At 34.7% G+C, this 17,797-nt stretch overlaps 1 protein-coding gene across 5 annotated transcripts in view; it reads right to left on the bottom strand.

The window, feature by feature from the left end:
* LOC108967235 (protein outspread) overlaps positions 1-17,797 on the bottom strand; it is a 142,462-nt gene that overhangs the window by 100,206 nt on the left and 24,459 nt on the right. The window lies entirely within an intron of this gene.

The raw sequence follows: 17,797 nt of genomic DNA, 5'->3' as shown, positions 1-17,797 counted from the left end.
ACGGTTTCACATAAAGTTCAAAGCGGGGGTCAATAATCTCTCGAAAGAGGTCGGTCGTACAGGGCTATGCGGTGCTGGCGTGCTGCCGGACAAATCGCATATATGTAGGTACCGGTATACGGTTTCAGTATCACCAAGCGGTCGGTGATAAAATGTTGAAAATCGTTGAAATACTAAAACAGACAATGATTCAATGTCGATGATATGAACGTAGGGTAAGGGAAGAGAAAATATATATCCAAAGGACTGCCAGTCCTGTGGTCTTAAACAAGCATTTGATCTTTTGGCATGCCTCTTGTCATACGTGACTAACAAATTCGACGGCGTTTAAGGAATAAATATTTACAGCACAGATGGTATATTAAAAACTACCATTTGCGGTAAGTTTTTAAAAAGCTATCATATTTCAAGGAGGTCTGAGAGTTTGCTGGAATTATAGTTTATATTTGTTATTGTTACAAACTTTTTAAGACTGTGTAAAGTGCTGCTTCGCTCGCAACAAAAACGTCGTTCATGCAGGAAGTTTTAAGATATTTCTTCTTCTTCTTATTTTTCGCATTAAATTGGCCGCTCAGAGCATAATTAATTAAGATTGAATTAAATCAGTAATTGTCCTTTTCTATTTTTTTGTCTGTTGTAAAAGGTCAATATCTGGTTTTCAAGTTTTTGCGGTCTTTTTTAAAAAATATCAACTCAATACGTGGTGTTTAAGGCGGAAGAAAAAATTATGGGTTGGTAGTCAAACCTGGGCAATAAAAATAGCCACATCCATATCTGACATGCAATATGTAAAGCCCGCTCACCAATTTTCATTTTAAATGCCCGTAACCTCGTACAATAGCCATTTTATTACTGCCCCACAGTGCTCAAGCGTCAACTATCAGTACATGTTTGTATATCTTTATACCATATATATGAATGTTCAGAGAAGTCAATCCGTATATAGCAGCACTGTAGGGTATGGAAAATATTTTAACTGCTGCAAAATTTATGACAGACTGGAAGCAAGGTGACCAATAGGTGCCGCTGTGCACTGGCGCATAAAATGTTACGTCATACCAATGAATAGCATGAAAAAGATAGTGCCCTATTTTGAATATAAAAGCTTGAATAATAAAGCTTGATACAGAGAGAAAATTTGTTATTTACTAAAGGCAAACTTGTGTTGAAGTCAAAAGGTTATCTTTGTTATCAATTTATGAATTATTTCATCAGTGCTAAAAGATCTTCAAGAGATTTTCATATGAAGTTCAAAAATCAATATGCAAGTAGCTCTGCTTTTTCAAAGTTTAAGTCCTTTTGCTTTTTTAAAGTTGGCCATTGTAGAGTTAAGAAAATGAGCTCAGTAGTTCTAAAAAACTGAACTATGTCTGAATTAGTAAACCGCTACGCAGACCTCGGATAACAGCTTTAAAGTAATTCTTTGTTATTATCAATATTTCTTTATCTTTCGAAAAAATAGTGTAAAAAATGGTATCCATATTTATTAACTTTCTCATATTAAACTTTGATTTACCTTCGGGTGCATAAGGTTTTTTAGTTATATGGGGTCTCGGGCAAGTTTTCACAATTTTAGGTACAAAGAATATCCGTTATTAGAAAAACGCTCCGATTCAACTCATTTTTGATGCACAGACATACTATTATAAAGAAAGATTCTCTCAGGAAATAAGAAATATATATCAAGTATATCACTCAGAATTCTCGATATTTCAATAATCAATTTCGCAATTGGAACTTTGATCCATGTATTCGGTAGCTGTGTATTTGAATAGTTTTGGTTCGATTTGGAAATTGTTTGGTCACAAGGGGGCGTACTTTGAGCGCATTACTTAAGAAATCATTCTATAAAATTCATTGTGGCTTTATTTGTATTTTGACATATGAAAGAATCAGATGTAATAAAAAGTGGATTATATGGAGATTAGGAGTGGCTGTTCGATTGTTTTCATTCTGGAACATTGGAATGTCAAGATAATATTATGCAATAAATTTGGTCGCCATCCATTTCTCACCCTAACTACCCTAGTTCTTACAATATTTGCTCTAGGTGAATTTGGCTGTTGTAGCCTTAGAGGTTTAGGAGGTATGTGCATTAAACATATCAAAAGGCGGGGCCCCTCAAACTTTTTCCAAAATTTAGCCCACAGGTGTCCTGTGTCAAATTCTACATATTAATTTAGTGCTTAGTTATGGCACTTTATACATGCTCGCTAAGTGGCGTTTTGAGGGCCTGGTAGTGTCCCGATAACGTCCATCTACGAACTCGTCTTCTCTTCTTTGCCAAGGAAACCGCGTATCAAGTTTCATTTATATATAATTATTTCCCCTCATATTATGCTTGCATAGACGAATGGACGAACCGACGAACGGTTGGACAGACACCCCATCACTCGGGTTTCAACTCATCTCATCACCCTTATCATTTATATACAACGAAACTGTTGCGGCGGTAATTGATAGAAAAGTAACACAAATATATTAAAACACTTTATTCAAAGAAACATTTGCAAAGGCGAAACTGAGGAAGATTTTAATATCTGTACAAATTTTTTATTAAATTTACTTAATAAACAAATTGATAATTTCTATTACTTATTCGTGGTTTTTCCTCGGCTACTTGTAAGAAAGTGAAGCCGGAAGAAGCCGTTACATCTTTTGATCTACTTAAACAGGGTTGCGTTGCGATTAAAATAAATCGTCAGCAACAAAAACTAATATACTTTGTAGCAATATGTTGCAGGAGTATAAAAACACATTTATGGAATGCATAATATTTCTAAAACAATGATAACGTTTAACATAAATTGCATAATACATATTTTTGTTTATTTATGAGAAATTTTATGCAACACAGGTATGAGGCGCGGCTAATCAAGTTTAATGACATTTCGCGAATATTTCATACAAATTTAGTTTTTTGCGAGGTATGAGAAAAATGTTAACAACATAATTTGCATGCACTCATACATACAAACATTCTGACTCCAATACTTCTTTTTATGCATTCTCTAGTTTATCTATTTGAATTTCATTTTTAAAATCCATTTGCTTACCACTTGGCTAAGTTACTGGTTTCTAGTGCTTTAAAACATGTTGTCAGCTGCGTTTGTCTAAATCGCCGATTTGTTTAGTTATTTTTTAAACGCAGTTTTTCTTAGCTCTTGCTTTTTATGATAATTTGATTGCTTCCTTATCGCTTCTATGAATCGACCTGGCTCGTGCGCTCGTGTCTGTCTGTTTTATTGGTTTAGAAATTATTTTGTGATTTTATTATTTTTCGCATTTTATTGTTAAATGCCCATATGCATGGCTTATGTATGTATGTGGAACTCTTGATTATCTGACATGTTGCTGTTGTTAAACATGTTGACCCACATAGATATTTTTAGTATGAGCGCAATTGTTCTAACAGACAAAGCATTTGCTCGTATGTGCATCCATAAGTATGTATGCATGTATGTATGTATATATTTGCATACTAAATCAAGCTGCAAGTGTTCTAGTGAGATGCATTTCATTATTATTATCATAACCGTTTAAAATGAATTCTTGTTTTAGTTTTACACATGTTATTTATTACAGCACAATTTAAAACTAAATTTATTTATGTATGACACATGCTACTAAAATGTGTTTGCATTGTAAATAAGAAAAAACGTTAAATTCAGTTCCACCGATGTAGTTTTAACTGTTAAACACCACTATCTTTATCGGAATACAAAAACTTTTTAATGATAACGTGTCAAGTACCCATCCTGGTATATAAATGGCGTTGCTAAAATTAAATCCACCTGAATTTTTGATGACCATTAAGCGAAGTTATTTGAGAAAGCAGGCATTTTGAAAATATCAACTGAATATCAACTGAACTGAATATGATGATGAATAGGTATGAGAAAGCTCTGTGCAAAGTGAGTGCCGCGTGAGCTCACTTTTGATAAAAAAGCAGTATTTGAAATGTTCAAGTGTAATAAAACCGACATTTTCAACGATATTTGACAATGGATGAAACATGGTTTCATCATTTCACTCTAAAGGAAGGACCATCAACATCGAGGGAAGGACGAAATCGCTAAAAAAGGGCCGCATCTGAAAAAATAGAAATTGATTTTTCAATGATGAACGATGGCAAATATCCTTGAATTGGGCTTTGAATTGCTATTCGGTAATTGGATTGGTGTTTTTTAAATATCTCTCAAAACTAAATCAAGAAGTCGAAGCGATGGACTTTAAAATAATACTTTCTAGAATATGTGGATTTGTGGATCTTTGCAACTCACAATCAGAAAAAAAATTTTACATCAAGTCTGTTTTAGGTCTTCAAAGAAGAAAATAGATAAAATTGTCCTTTTTTAACTTTTCGCCAAAAAGTGTACTTTTTTCAAAGAATTGGACCTGAAAATTACAAAATTGTTCTTTCAGTGTTAGGAAGTGGGCAGTACTGTAACGATCTTTTCAGTAACGATATTCTTTTAATAACTGCTGCATTTATCGGAAAAATTTATAAAAACACATGGGAAACTGTTCTGAAAACTGATCATACATCCATGGAAATTGGTCTGATGATGACACAATTGAAACCTGGATTCGCATATACTAATGATGGCAATTCTACTAAAAGTGTTTATAAAAAATGGAGGTATTAGCATATTCTTTTAAATTTGTCATTCTTTGGAGACGTCGAAAAAAGATTTCCCACTACGCTCCTGATTCTGCAAAACTATGATGTTGATTTTTATGCCGGTTACAGCTCTACCGATTCCCAAATATTTTCCATCGGAATCACATTTATTTTCTAATACATATTTATAATTTCTACATTGCAGAGTAAACAAAGAGTTTCTCCTTAAAATGTAGTGGTAAAAGGACAAGGGCAATTATGCCTCAAAAAGCGCGAGGTTTAGGAAAAAGAGAAAAAAGGTCTTCCTCTTCATTTGCTTCCACTGGCGGGTACTGAACCAGAAACCTCAAGCTCTGACTCTGAGAATGTCGCCCTACATATCGTATAGCTCATTGTTCCATCGACATCCGGTACTTGCGTTGCTATCTTCTGTAAAATCTTTCTCTCGAACAATCCTAAGATCGACTAATCAAATGATGTCATTGTCCATGTCCCTGAATCATAGAGCAGGACGGGAATGATGAGGAACGTGTAGAGTTTGGTCTTTGTTTGTCGAGAGAGGACTTTACTATTACATCAGGCAGCAAGAGTGATTCTGCGTTGGATTTCAAAGATGATATTGTTGTTGGTGTTGATGCTGGTTCCAAGAAGATTAATACATTTGTATACATCTATGTAAGTAATTAAATAAGCAACTGCAAATATTAACCATTACTTTTAAATCTAAATACCTATATTTTTGACATCATTTAGCGCTCTAGATTTCCTGCCTAAGTTTTTTTACACACATTGTTATACAACACAGTCAAGATATACCTATTTTCGCATGCCTAACATATTTAGATTACCTGCTTTTCATCTTTTCAGTTACTAAGTATATGCCTTTGGCGTTCTTTTACACTATGTAAGTACATAAGAAAATATTTTCCCAGAAATTCTTAAAACTCATGTTTTACGCTAACAGCTCAGCGGTACGTCATGTAAACTACTTTTTGCACTAAAGGATTTTCTCACAATTGTTGAAGGATTTTTTCGCATAAGTAGCTCCTTGCGACCTACTCACGAGAAAACAAACTGACACCATTTTCGAATAAATAAAACAATGCGTTGAAGAACAAGCGGCAGCCTCGTTTGAAGCAGCCCTAAACCATATTTGCTTTTGGGTTTTCTACAGAAGAGGACACACAGCTGTTTGCAGGCTTGGATTTAGAAGGCGTGTAATGTGTGTGATGCTGTCATTGTTGCAGCATGTTTGCGCACTTACCGCTACTGTAACGTTGCCTCGTTTGCAACACAACACAATTAACAACAACTGAACAGGTATGAAAATGTTGGACTTGTGGTGGTTGTTGTTTTTAGATTGTTCACCGGCTGGATATTGTGGCAACGCTGCTGCTTTATTCATAGCAAGTTGCAACAAATCAGGCTAATAACGACAACCTCATTTTCGGTTGGGATTACAACGACAACAAAAACAATGATAATAATAATAGTAATAACAGTGGCAGCGGCGCACAGATTGCACAGATTTGAAATAATTGGTAGTGTTGGCGGCGACCAACGCAGTGTTGGCGTTTGTTGTAGCATGTTTAGCCCCGCAGGAATATGTATTCGTATTCCACAACGAATGCTAATGAGGAATCTGTATAAACAAATAAAAATGAAAAAGCCCAGCCGCACCGAATTGTTTAAAATGTTCAGATTTTTTGTACTCAAAACGTCACAATATGAGACATAACTGCTTGCGTTTTATTCGACTTGAGACGCTGTTCTTAAAGATGCACCAGTATACCAGGTGAAGCTATCAGCAGTTTAGTAAGTGATAGTCAGATAAGAGGTATGTTCTATGGTGTTACTGCCTTTGAAATAGAGACCAGATTCACATGAGATGGTAGACTTTCTACAATAAACGTTCCAAAGAATGGGAAGCCTAAAAAAGCTTTGCTTACCCATAAGAACACTAATTAATCTACGCTAAATTATCAAAGTCATTTAAAGATCCTCCAAGGAAGACTCTTTAGACATCTTCGCTAATTTGATACTAAACCAGATCAATACCCAATAATATCGGCTCAACTTTGGGTTAACTACACATGTTTGTGAAGAATTTGATACCATATCATATATTTTGGAACAAAAGAAGTTGTTATAAGGTCATAAAGTTGCACTTTTTGTTAAAAAAATTTTTTTGCGAAGCTCTCTCGAATTTTGTACAAGACCATAGAAATATTGAACAGCATCATGTCCAAAAAATGGATTTCAATGCTGTTTTGGGCACATGCTCTCATAGATTATGCACCTGCGTTGAATAAGTGAAACGGAGTTGAGATGTGAAATCACTTCTAACATTTGAGATTACAAGAACTCTTTCAATTTAACTATAAATCGACTGTACTGTAAATGAATATTTATGATAACACAAGATAAAATACGAAAATTCAGCCGCAAGAAGGCAAACCTATATTAGTGGAGCTTTTCTACTTTTCTTTTACGTTATATTCCAACCATCGGATCTGACCACTGACACGCTAACATAACGCCATTGTCCGAAAACGTATAAAGTAGCATATCTAAGCACTGAAAAAAGGTACAGAGCTCTTATTTCGCACAAATAGGGGAATTAATGGTCATGTGTGACATTCTTCTTATATTCTTATGTCACAGTGCGAAAATGAGTGAAGTAGGAATACAACCACGCCTACTTCTCATTTATAGAACAATAGCAATGGATATACGGGATTTGGACTTCTGATTCCATTAAAGTATGCCACCTTATGACCAAATCCAACTAAAACTGTTGAAGCTTCAAATGCCGCAAATGTGGACTCCAGTATCTATAGTTGATCAGTCAATTAAAATTTAAAGAACATCTTCTCCTGATAATAGTATATCTGTCTATTGAAATGGGTTAAATCGGGTCAATATATTTCTGAGTGCGTATATACTAAATATAAAACCGGGTCAATACTCTCCAAACTCCCATATTTTCCAGAAGGAGTTTCTCGAACTTTGAGTTTTGCAAGTTGTAAGAGTATAAAATGTTCGGTTACACCCAAACTTAGCACTGCCTTAGTTGTTTCATTTAGTTTAAAGGAATTGGGCTAATCGCTTTTGTGCAATTTTTTCCTACAGGGCAGTTGTCAGCTTAGAYGATGATGAGAGCCACTAATCAAACGCAAGTGCATACATACCTGTACATTGAAACATATTCACACAAGCAGGCGGTTACATATTTGGTGTGGTTATAGGAGGCGAGTAGTCAGGTATTAGTACCAACTACATATATACGAGTACATACTAGTGGGTTGGCCAAGTGCACCTAGCTGTTTGTCGGCTTGACTGACTGGTTGACTGCTTGTTTGCCAACGTTGCCTAGTGGATGCTTCAATTGCATAGTAGTTGCCAACAAAAACAATAACAATTACAACAAAAAGAACAACAACTAAAACACCAATCACAATCTGACAATAGTTAAGTTAAAACCAACGGTAGTAGGCAGTTGTTATAGCGAAAATACGAACAATGCAAAAGGTATACAAGTAGCGGCTGTTGGCCAAGTAGATTGAAGAAAAAAAATGAACAAAAAAAAATAATTGTAAAATACTACAACGAAAAAATCAATCAATTTGGGTTAGCCGACAATAACAACTCATTGTTTGTCTTGCGACTAAACTACTTAACAGATTTTTGCGCTATTTGTTTAAAGCCTGTAATTGTTGTTGTTACGGTAGTGGCTATTACTACAACAGCAGCTGCTGCTGTGCAACTGCATTGTATTGCAACGCAAATTACTGTGTGAACTTTACATAGCGACATAGTACGAAAAATTTGCTGCTCCATTTTGCCAAGCATACGTTTCGTTTTTTATTATTTCGAAATGGATTTTTTTTCTGTGCCTAACATTGAACCCTCAAATGAATAGCTATATACATATGTATATATCAGTAAGCCTTTTCTCAACAGAAAATTTCAATTTCTAGTGAAATTAGGGCAGCGGAAAATAAAGCAATCATGTGCCAATCAATGGATAACGGTTACCAATAAATGTGTTTTCTTCCGGTTCTACGGTGCACAAATAATTCCTTAATGTAAAATAATGCTTATTTTCTATTCGTAAAGATTTTATGCTGCTGCGCGGATTACATGCTACTGCATTAGTGTAACTGGGTCACTGTGTAAGCGTATAGTGGCCACCCAGATACCTAGATATTATTTATTGCTGTCAATTTGGCAGAAAATTAAGCAACACTATCTGCATGTGTACCGATTTCATCAGTGCAACAACTTAATCCTACTTGCTGTCTATTGCCCAACTGTGCGCTGAAGTATTCACACATACATGTGTGTAGAGTTTGCCTGCCGTGCATTTACTAAGCCCCCTTTCCAAAAATCGAAGTGAGAAATCGGTCAACTCTTAAATGAGTTCGTGCTAAGTCATTAGCAATGTGCCTAAAAGTATTTAAAAAAATGAGAAACGATTAACGTTTACCACTTTTAATTTGTTGCAATTATAAAATTACCACTTAAATTCACAAAAAAATAAAAATAAAAAATAAATAAATATAAGCGGTATTAGGAAGTAAAGAAATTAAAGAAACCTCTTTTAAATATGAACAAGAGTTGGTAGTAAAAAAACATTGAAGAACAAGTCTGGCAAAATGTGCGGTTGGAGCGCAGACGCTTGCTCGTAGCTTACAGAAATTATTCATATATATACTAGACTGCAGACAGATGTTCTAAAGAATTAAAGATTTTCTAAAATTTTTTCGTGACACATACTCGTGTATATAACTGTATAAGACGAAGTTAAATGACAGTGCTTCAGTTAGTCATGCGAATTATAACTCATAGTATGTATTAAATGTAGACTAGAGAAAGATAGAAAGCCGATTTCATTAAACCTAAAGAATGTTATTTCAGAGGAAAGTAATTTTGTGAATTTCTCTTTCTATTTCATTTATTATAACTTAACAACCTACTTAAATCACGAGATATCGAGAAGAGGACACGTATTCACTTCATTTCTCCAAAACATTAGTTTTTTAGCTTAGCGGTCTCTCAGTAAATCTGTGAATAAAATTAAGCCAAAAGATCTTATGACGTTTAGGTAATATAAGAAACGGGTTCATCTGTACAGTAGAAAGCTAACTAGAGGGTGAAGTTATTATACCGGGTTAATGGTCCATTTTTTGCCATGGCGCCTTGCATAAGTTCTAACTAATTTTTTTAAAAGAAAACTTTGAATACTTTAAACTATGGAAACGTACGGAAACTTTTTCTGTGTGTTTTCTTGTTTTTTGATCGGTGAACAATATTACTAGAAAGCGGCTACACCAATTAGTCTCAAATTTCAACATGAGCTTTTTTAATATATTTTTTAACAATTAATCGAAAACTTTTTCTCATCAATATAGATTTTTTTTTTTTAAAGCAATTTAATGCCGATATTTTGATCAAAAATCGATTTTTTTTTAGAAACCGCCATTTTGTCAAAAAAATTTGTTTTGCTTATTCCTTCCATTAATTACTAGATTTAACATCACTCTAACGAAATCTGTTTGGTTTTTTAATTTAAGAATATACAGTTCAAAAAATACAGCGGTCACCGTAATTTTTGGAGAGTAGCTCGCGGAGATTTCTCAGAATAAATTATGGAAAATTCGTTTTTTTTTCATCCTTCTAACTGTGCCCTATTAATGAAATATGTGGATGGTTATTGAAATGTTAATGAAAGCTTGAATAGTTTTAACAACAAATAAATGGTTAAAGTTTATATTTGTTTTATTTTATGGATACTTTTTCTGTCAAGTTCATGTCATTATAAAAAAAATGTAAAGATAGCTGTAATACTCACAAAAGTGTGAGATTTTACAACAACAAATTCCTTAAGTTTCATCAAATCGTCTTCTATTTACTCAAAATATTCATAAGTAATCATTTACTTTTTTTAAATGTTAAAATTTATGTATTACTGGTGCCCTTACAACTGCTTCACGTGTCACGACATCTAAACTCTCCCTCTCTGCTACTTCTTTCTCGTACTTCTCTATCTCTTTTGCAATAATGCGCTAATTTTCTGCTCGTGGCTACCGTGGTTGCGCTGTCAACCCATCAATCACAAATCCATCTGGTCTTCAAGTCTTGTGAAATGTTGAAAAATTTAATTTTTGTTGTACCTTAGTTCGTTAAAATTACTTACTACTACTTTTATGGTACATTACCTAGGAGACAATAAGGATTTTTTATGGTTTTCAAAATATTGTAGAAATCTTTTAGACCAACTCAAAATTGGATATGGATTTTAAAATATTTCACAAAGTGTGGAACATATGTATGTATAAGCAGTGTCAAAAAATCATGAAAAGCTTTATTATTTCGTTTTAATTATATTAATAATACTTCTGGTGGGGTGTTCCTGTTAATGCGCTTTTAAGAGAGCTAGTGTGCGGTTGCATACGAAGTTTGCTCATTCTTACTTGTAAATGATTTTCTTCGCATTTTCTACAAATTATATACACTTATAAAAATACGTCTATATATTAGATGGCGTGTGCGAAAGGAATGAGCGGCTTTGTGCGGAGCAGTACCGGTTCAAAGTCAATGTGTATTATACAACCAGAGAGCGTTGGCAAGACAACCTAGAGAAAAGTATCGGAAAATAAGATTGAGTGAAGACGGCATTTACAGCATCTATGCGTGCAACAAAGTTGCCAATTTATTCAAAGTTAGCTATTTACATTTTTTAAATGTGAAACGTTCCGTGAGATTAGTGGTGCTTTGGGGGATGGTACTCTATCACCTTGAACTGCGGAGGAATGGTTTTTGACGATTCAGAGCGGGCGAAAACGATACCATTGATAAGCCAGCCGGCGGTGGACCTGTGAAGACGAATACCGATTAAATAACTGGCATGTGAAATCTCGTGACATCGCCCAGAAAATAGGAGTTAGTCACCAAACCATTTTAAACCATCTGCAGAAGGTTCGATACACAAAAAAGCTTGATGTTTGGGTGTCGCATGATTTGACGCAAAAAACATTTTGGACCGAATCAACGCCTGCGATATGCTGCTAAAACGAAACGAACGGCGCTTCTACGAGGGGCATTATGAAGTTGCCGTCTAGATGGAAACAGATTATCGAATGAAACGGCGCATTTTTGAAATAAATCCGATCACTGTAACACTTTTTATAAAGCATTGAATAAAGAGCAAAAAAGCGGAAGTGAGACATTTGACACCAATATTTTAACAACTCTAATAGTCCGAAATTTTATAAACACAACAAATGTGAGTCTTATATCAATTAATCCAGTGTGGCAGCACCGTTACTTATATATTTATAAATCTTACTGCTGTTAACGGCATAAAATTAAATTAAATACCAATGAGCGAACGTTATTCTCCGAACAAGGGCACAAACTACGCACAACAATTACAACAACAACAAAAGCATGAAACACCATAATTACTGAGTATAAGTAAAAAGCAGTGTTCAAATAGGAAGCGGATAAAAGTTGGTTGCCTCTGTATCATCAAGTTTGACTGCAACTGAAACTGGGCGTTGAGAGGCTGTAGAAAAGATATACGATGATGTATATATGTATATGTATAACAATTTATAACTGTGGTGATGCTGTATTATCACTTAATTTTGACTATATTAAGTATTGAAGAATTTTTCAATTGACGGGCCAATATTACAGAAATTTTCTTTCTTTTATTTCGTGTTAAACACTGTACGAACTAGTCCCTCAGTTTTTGAAATATCGATCTGAAATATTGCAAACGTGCTTTTCTCTACAAAAACTTACTCATTGCTTGACTTGAAGAAGTTCGAATGGCAACTACCTGTCTGAAGAATAGCAAAGCGACGGGGAAGATGGATTGCCGGTCGATCTATTCAAGTACTGCGGGAAAGAACTGATAAGAAGCATACATCAGCTTCTTTGTAGAAAATGGTCGGACGAAAGCATGCCTGACGATTTGAATTGAAGTGTGCTCTGCCCAATCCATAAAAAGGTAGACCCCACAATATTGACCATGCGCCAATTACTGGAAAATACACGTGAAAAGAGAATCGATACAACCACCTTTTCGTCGATTTCCAAGCTGCTTTTGACAGCATGAAAAGGAACTGCCTCTGTGCGCCGATGGCTGAATTTGGCTAATATGGCTGTGTAAGCTGACATTGAGGAACACCAAAAGCTCTTTCAGGATCGGCAAGGACCTCTATGAGTCGTTCGATACCAAAGGAGGTTTCAGACAAGGCAGATCGTTTTCATGCGACTTCTTCAATCGGCTCTTGGAGAAAATAATTCGAGCTGCAGAACTAAATAAGGAAGATATCCGTTCTATCTTCTACAAGAGTGTAAAACTGCTGAGGTGTATCGATGACATCGATATCATCGCGCCGTTAGTTCTGCTTTACCCGGAATGGATAAGGGCGAAGAAGATGAGTCTGGTAGTAAATGAGGGCAAGAGGAAATATCTCCTGCCATCAAACAAACAGTCGTCGCATTCGCGACTAGGCTCCCACATTTAATTTCGTCTACCTTGGATCCAGTCGCGAAACCCAACGCTGAATCAATCTTGCCAACATGTGCTACTTCGGACTAAGAAGGCAATTGAGAAGTGAAGTCCTCTCTCGACGAACAAATACCAAACTCTATAAGTCACTCATAATACCCGTCCTGCTATATGGTGCCGAGGCATGGACAATGACAACATCTGATGAGTCGACGTTGCGAGTTTTTGAGAGAACGGTTGTGTGGAGATTTGTGGACCTTTGCGCATTGGCATTGATGAATATCGCATTCGATGGAACGATGAGAAGTACGAGATAAACGTCATGTCGTGCGAATGGACGAAAACACTCGAGCGCTGTTAGTATTCGACGCAGTACCCGCCAGGGAAGACCAAGTGGAAAAGGGCCTGGTACCGCTTTGAGTCTCCAATTAGTGCCACATTGCAAAAAGGAGATTCAACTGGTGCGCTGCTGTTAACGCGGCTATAATCGCGTAAGCGGTGTCTACGCCAGTAAAGAAGAAGAAGCTACTCATTTGTCGGAAGAGATATCGCTCTATTATAGCATAAACGACCATACACATTTTTTCTTGATTTTATTTGTGAAGAGTTTTATAGCTTCAGTGCAACCGAAGCTAACATTTTTTTTTTCTTTTTTTCAAAGTCATTCAATATTCACATGTGCAACATCCTATGTACAAATGTATGGACTACAAAGATCTCTTCTTGGTTTGCAACAGTTCCTACAATGTATTAACCAAACTTAATTGAGATTAAATTCTATAAAAATACATGACTTTTTATATGCTTCATCTTCATTAATATCAAATGATTAACTAGATCAGTATTCTAAGCGTATTTAGTAGCATCAGGTAATTTCCTAAGAAATAGACAACTAAACTGGAAGAGTCCTTTAGGAGTTAACTTATGCCTCCATACGTGCTATCAATAACATCATCATATGCATCATCACTAGCGTTAAAGGTACACATTCATATATCAACACCATAGCTGTGTACACCTTTCAATATTGCCATTGCGATGCTTTTCCAGAGAAATTTCCGCCTACCACGTTACAATTCGCTGACTATTCACTAAGCACTTGCTCACAATGCGTTATCTTCTACTGGAAACGCACTCCTCATAGAGGAGTCTTTTAAACGACATCATAACAATCTTTGTATTGTATTAGAGTAGACGGCCATAGTGCCACAGTGGTCCGGTTTTGAAAATTTTGCTGGTTAAATTGAATTTTTTGCTATTTCCATAAGCTATCGCAAATTAAGAAGTATAATATGCATTATATGATAATATAATATTGTGTCAAAATTACCTACACTCCGATTAAAGGAATTGCAAAAATTCTTGGGGCTTATAGAGACCAGCTGGCTTGTTGGTGTATACTTATAAGAAAGAAATCAGCTAGCGCCAGCATTCGAACTAATCTTATAAACTTTATATGCCGACTGATGCAATAAACTGATCATGCTGGAAGTATACATATATATGTAAATATGTATACATATATACCAAAACAGCCCACTGCTTAGCATCTGTAATAACTTTGTTGCCACCACACCTGACTTCATAGTCTATCCTATGGCGGTGTGGTCTGTTTAAAATACTTCATTAAGACTTTGCTGATATACAATGCTATGTATGTATGAGTGAAGTTATGCATATGTTTTATATACCCTCGATGACAGAATATGTCGAGAACAATACTTCGTTTAAATAATCAGAACTAATTACGGTTTAAAAACAGACGTTACATCCGAAAATTTTAAGAACTGTGATGTAAACACATATATACCCTGGTCTCCAAATAAAATTCGTAGGAGTACAGGTTTTTTCAAAATAAAAAAAAGTGGGTATAATGCTGTTTCTTTTGAATTCCTATATTTTGTGATTGGGCCTAACCTTCAAAATATATTTAAAAAACATTTTGCAGATGTCAGACTATTGGTTCTTGGTGTATAGCATTTTAAAAAACTAAAACTTAAGTTTTTTGGGTTTTTGGTTTCCAAATAAAATTCGAAGGGATCCAAAATAGTTCAAAATAAAACAAAATATCAGTATAATACGGTTTCCTGTGAAGTATTTATATTTAAGCCTATAGATTTTGTAGTTAGATGTAACTTTAAAAACAGTACTGCTCTTGACACAATTACTCAAATTGTCCTAGAAACTCAAAATAATGCTTAATAGATAGAAATTTCGCGAAAATGTAGAGCTGCTTGCTGCAATTGATCATACTACATAAATGGTATCGAAAAGTGAGAATATCTGTATAATTGACGTATCGCCCTTAATAGCAAATGCAATAAATGTGTAGAATTAATTTGAAGAAGAAGGCAATGAAACTTTTCTCATTGTACATGAATGGTATAAGCTTAGTGTGATTGTAGGTACAATGAATGCAGGTAAAAGAATATGCGCCGGCGGGTATGTCTTTAAAAGTAGATTGAATAGCAGAACCGAATGTTTACATTTCTTGGATCCCATTTATACTGTTGGAGTTGTTGTTGTGTAGTAGCATTACTACTACATCGCTTGTTATCGCTGCTGTTAAGTTCGCGTGCCTTGTTATGTGTTTTTTGTTTTTTTTTGTGAAACGTTGAGGTTGTTGACCCAGCATCATTTCAACAAATTTCTAATATATTTCTTAAAGAGCTTGTTAGCAAGAAAAATCCATTGAATGTTGTGCATTACAAGAAACGTTTTTTATATATTCATCAAAACGCTCACTTAATGGATTTAACTATCCTGCTGATATCTATCTATGGAGCTAATAAAGAATAAATAAATGAAAGGTTGAATAACTGAGATAATTTTAAATAATGCTATCAGAAGATATGAGTGCCTATATATTATATCTATGTACATAGGTATATATGTACAATGTATATATGTATACCACATATACATACGTATATTTATGTGTATGTATTTCTATACTACATATTGTGCCACATATGTATCTATTTTCATCACTCTAGCGCCACCATTTTTGGCTTGTAATTGAGCAATTACTATTTATTATGAAAACAAAGTAAAAAGTTTAAAAGATATTTTTTCTTTTATTTCATCACTTTTAATGTATTAAATTTAATTTGTCAATTTCATTTATTTATTTTAATTTTTTGACACTTTTATGGCCGTTAACTGTAGAAGTTGTAAGCAAGCAACTTTAGTTTGCAACATTGTTGAATTCTTCCTATTTGGCACACGCACAGTCGCATGCACATTTATATTCTTTCGCCGTTTTGGTTGTGCTGGCCGTAAAAGACAATTCGACCGAACAATTACGCTTGCCAAAAAGGTAATAGAACGCTGTAACAAACCTAAAAATTTAAACATGGACCGTATGTACATACATACATATTTACATATATCCACATTTCTGTTCATGTGTATGAATGTATATAGTACGAGTATATGCGTAGCGGCGTTAGTGCTCATGGTATTTGGGTCACAAACGCAAATTTCTAACATTTTTGGCACGATTTTCAACATGTGCACATCTTGGCCATTTGCCGCATAATTGTAAGTAATTTCAGGCCGGTGGCCAGGTAGAATACTAAAAGCACTTTACAGATTTTTTATGCCACACATATAAACAAAATCATGTGTGGTTCTCCAGCGACTGCAAACTTTCGGAAATGTTGAAATTTTGCGCTCGAAATAAGGTAATTAATATCAAGGCTTCAGAATTTTGTGAGTAAAATAGGTTTTCATAAAATATGTTATAGTTTACATGTGCGCTGAATATAAATTATGATTCCGCAAACGTTGGAAAGATTTTATTACATACAGTGTCTGGCATAGTAAACATAAATACATATATGTACATACTATACCAGATACAAAATAAACACTTCCGAGCTGAAAATTTGAGGCTGCGCTCACATTCTTTTTATATTTATTAGGGATAACAATTTGAGGAAAATATTAGTAGGTTTTTGAAGGGTTGCTATACTATATAACGCTAAAAGATTAAATAATTTATTGGGTAGTCGAAAAAATCTTTTCGTATTTCTAATAAAACTTCAACATATTTTTTTTTTTTATTTATACTAATAAATAAATAATTAAATATGTACATACCATTTTGGTCAACTACTTTTTGCCATTTTTCCGCTAGAGACATTATTCTATCATTGGAAAACTTTCATCAGCGTAAACCGCAATTTCGAATTTCTTCATTATTTTCACTCGAATTTAATTTTCACACCCCGAATTTAATTTCTTTTAAGTTAAATGAAGCGAATCTCACCTTTACAATACTCTATGTGATTGGTAGCACTGGAGATATATGACCGCAACGACATCATTTGACAAAATACGAAAAGACTTCTTCGACTACCCAATTATTTATATGATTCACGATAATAACTGTAAAAACATTGTTAATAAACATTTAACTAAATAATTAAAATTGTGTTTAGCAACATTTTTTCCTGTGATTTAAAATAAAATATTAAGCAGTTCCAGCTGCAGAACTAAATATCTTTTATAAGAGTGTACAGCTGCTGGCGTATGCCGATGATATTGATATCGTTGGCCTCAACACCCGCGCCGTTAGTTCTGCTTTCTCCAGACTGGACAAGGAAGCAACACAAATGGGTCTGGCAGTGAACGAGGGCAAG

This window comes from Bactrocera latifrons, unplaced genomic scaffold (genome assembly GCF_001853355.1).
Source record: "Bactrocera latifrons isolate USDA-ARS-PBARC rearing strain unplaced genomic scaffold, ASM185335v1 scaffold_180, whole genome shotgun sequence".
In the NCBI taxonomy this organism is placed as follows: Eukaryota; Metazoa; Arthropoda; class Insecta; order Diptera; family Tephritidae; genus Bactrocera; species Bactrocera latifrons.
The sequence above is the reverse complement of the archived record's forward strand: the minus strand, read 5'-3'. Positions and strand labels throughout refer to the sequence as shown.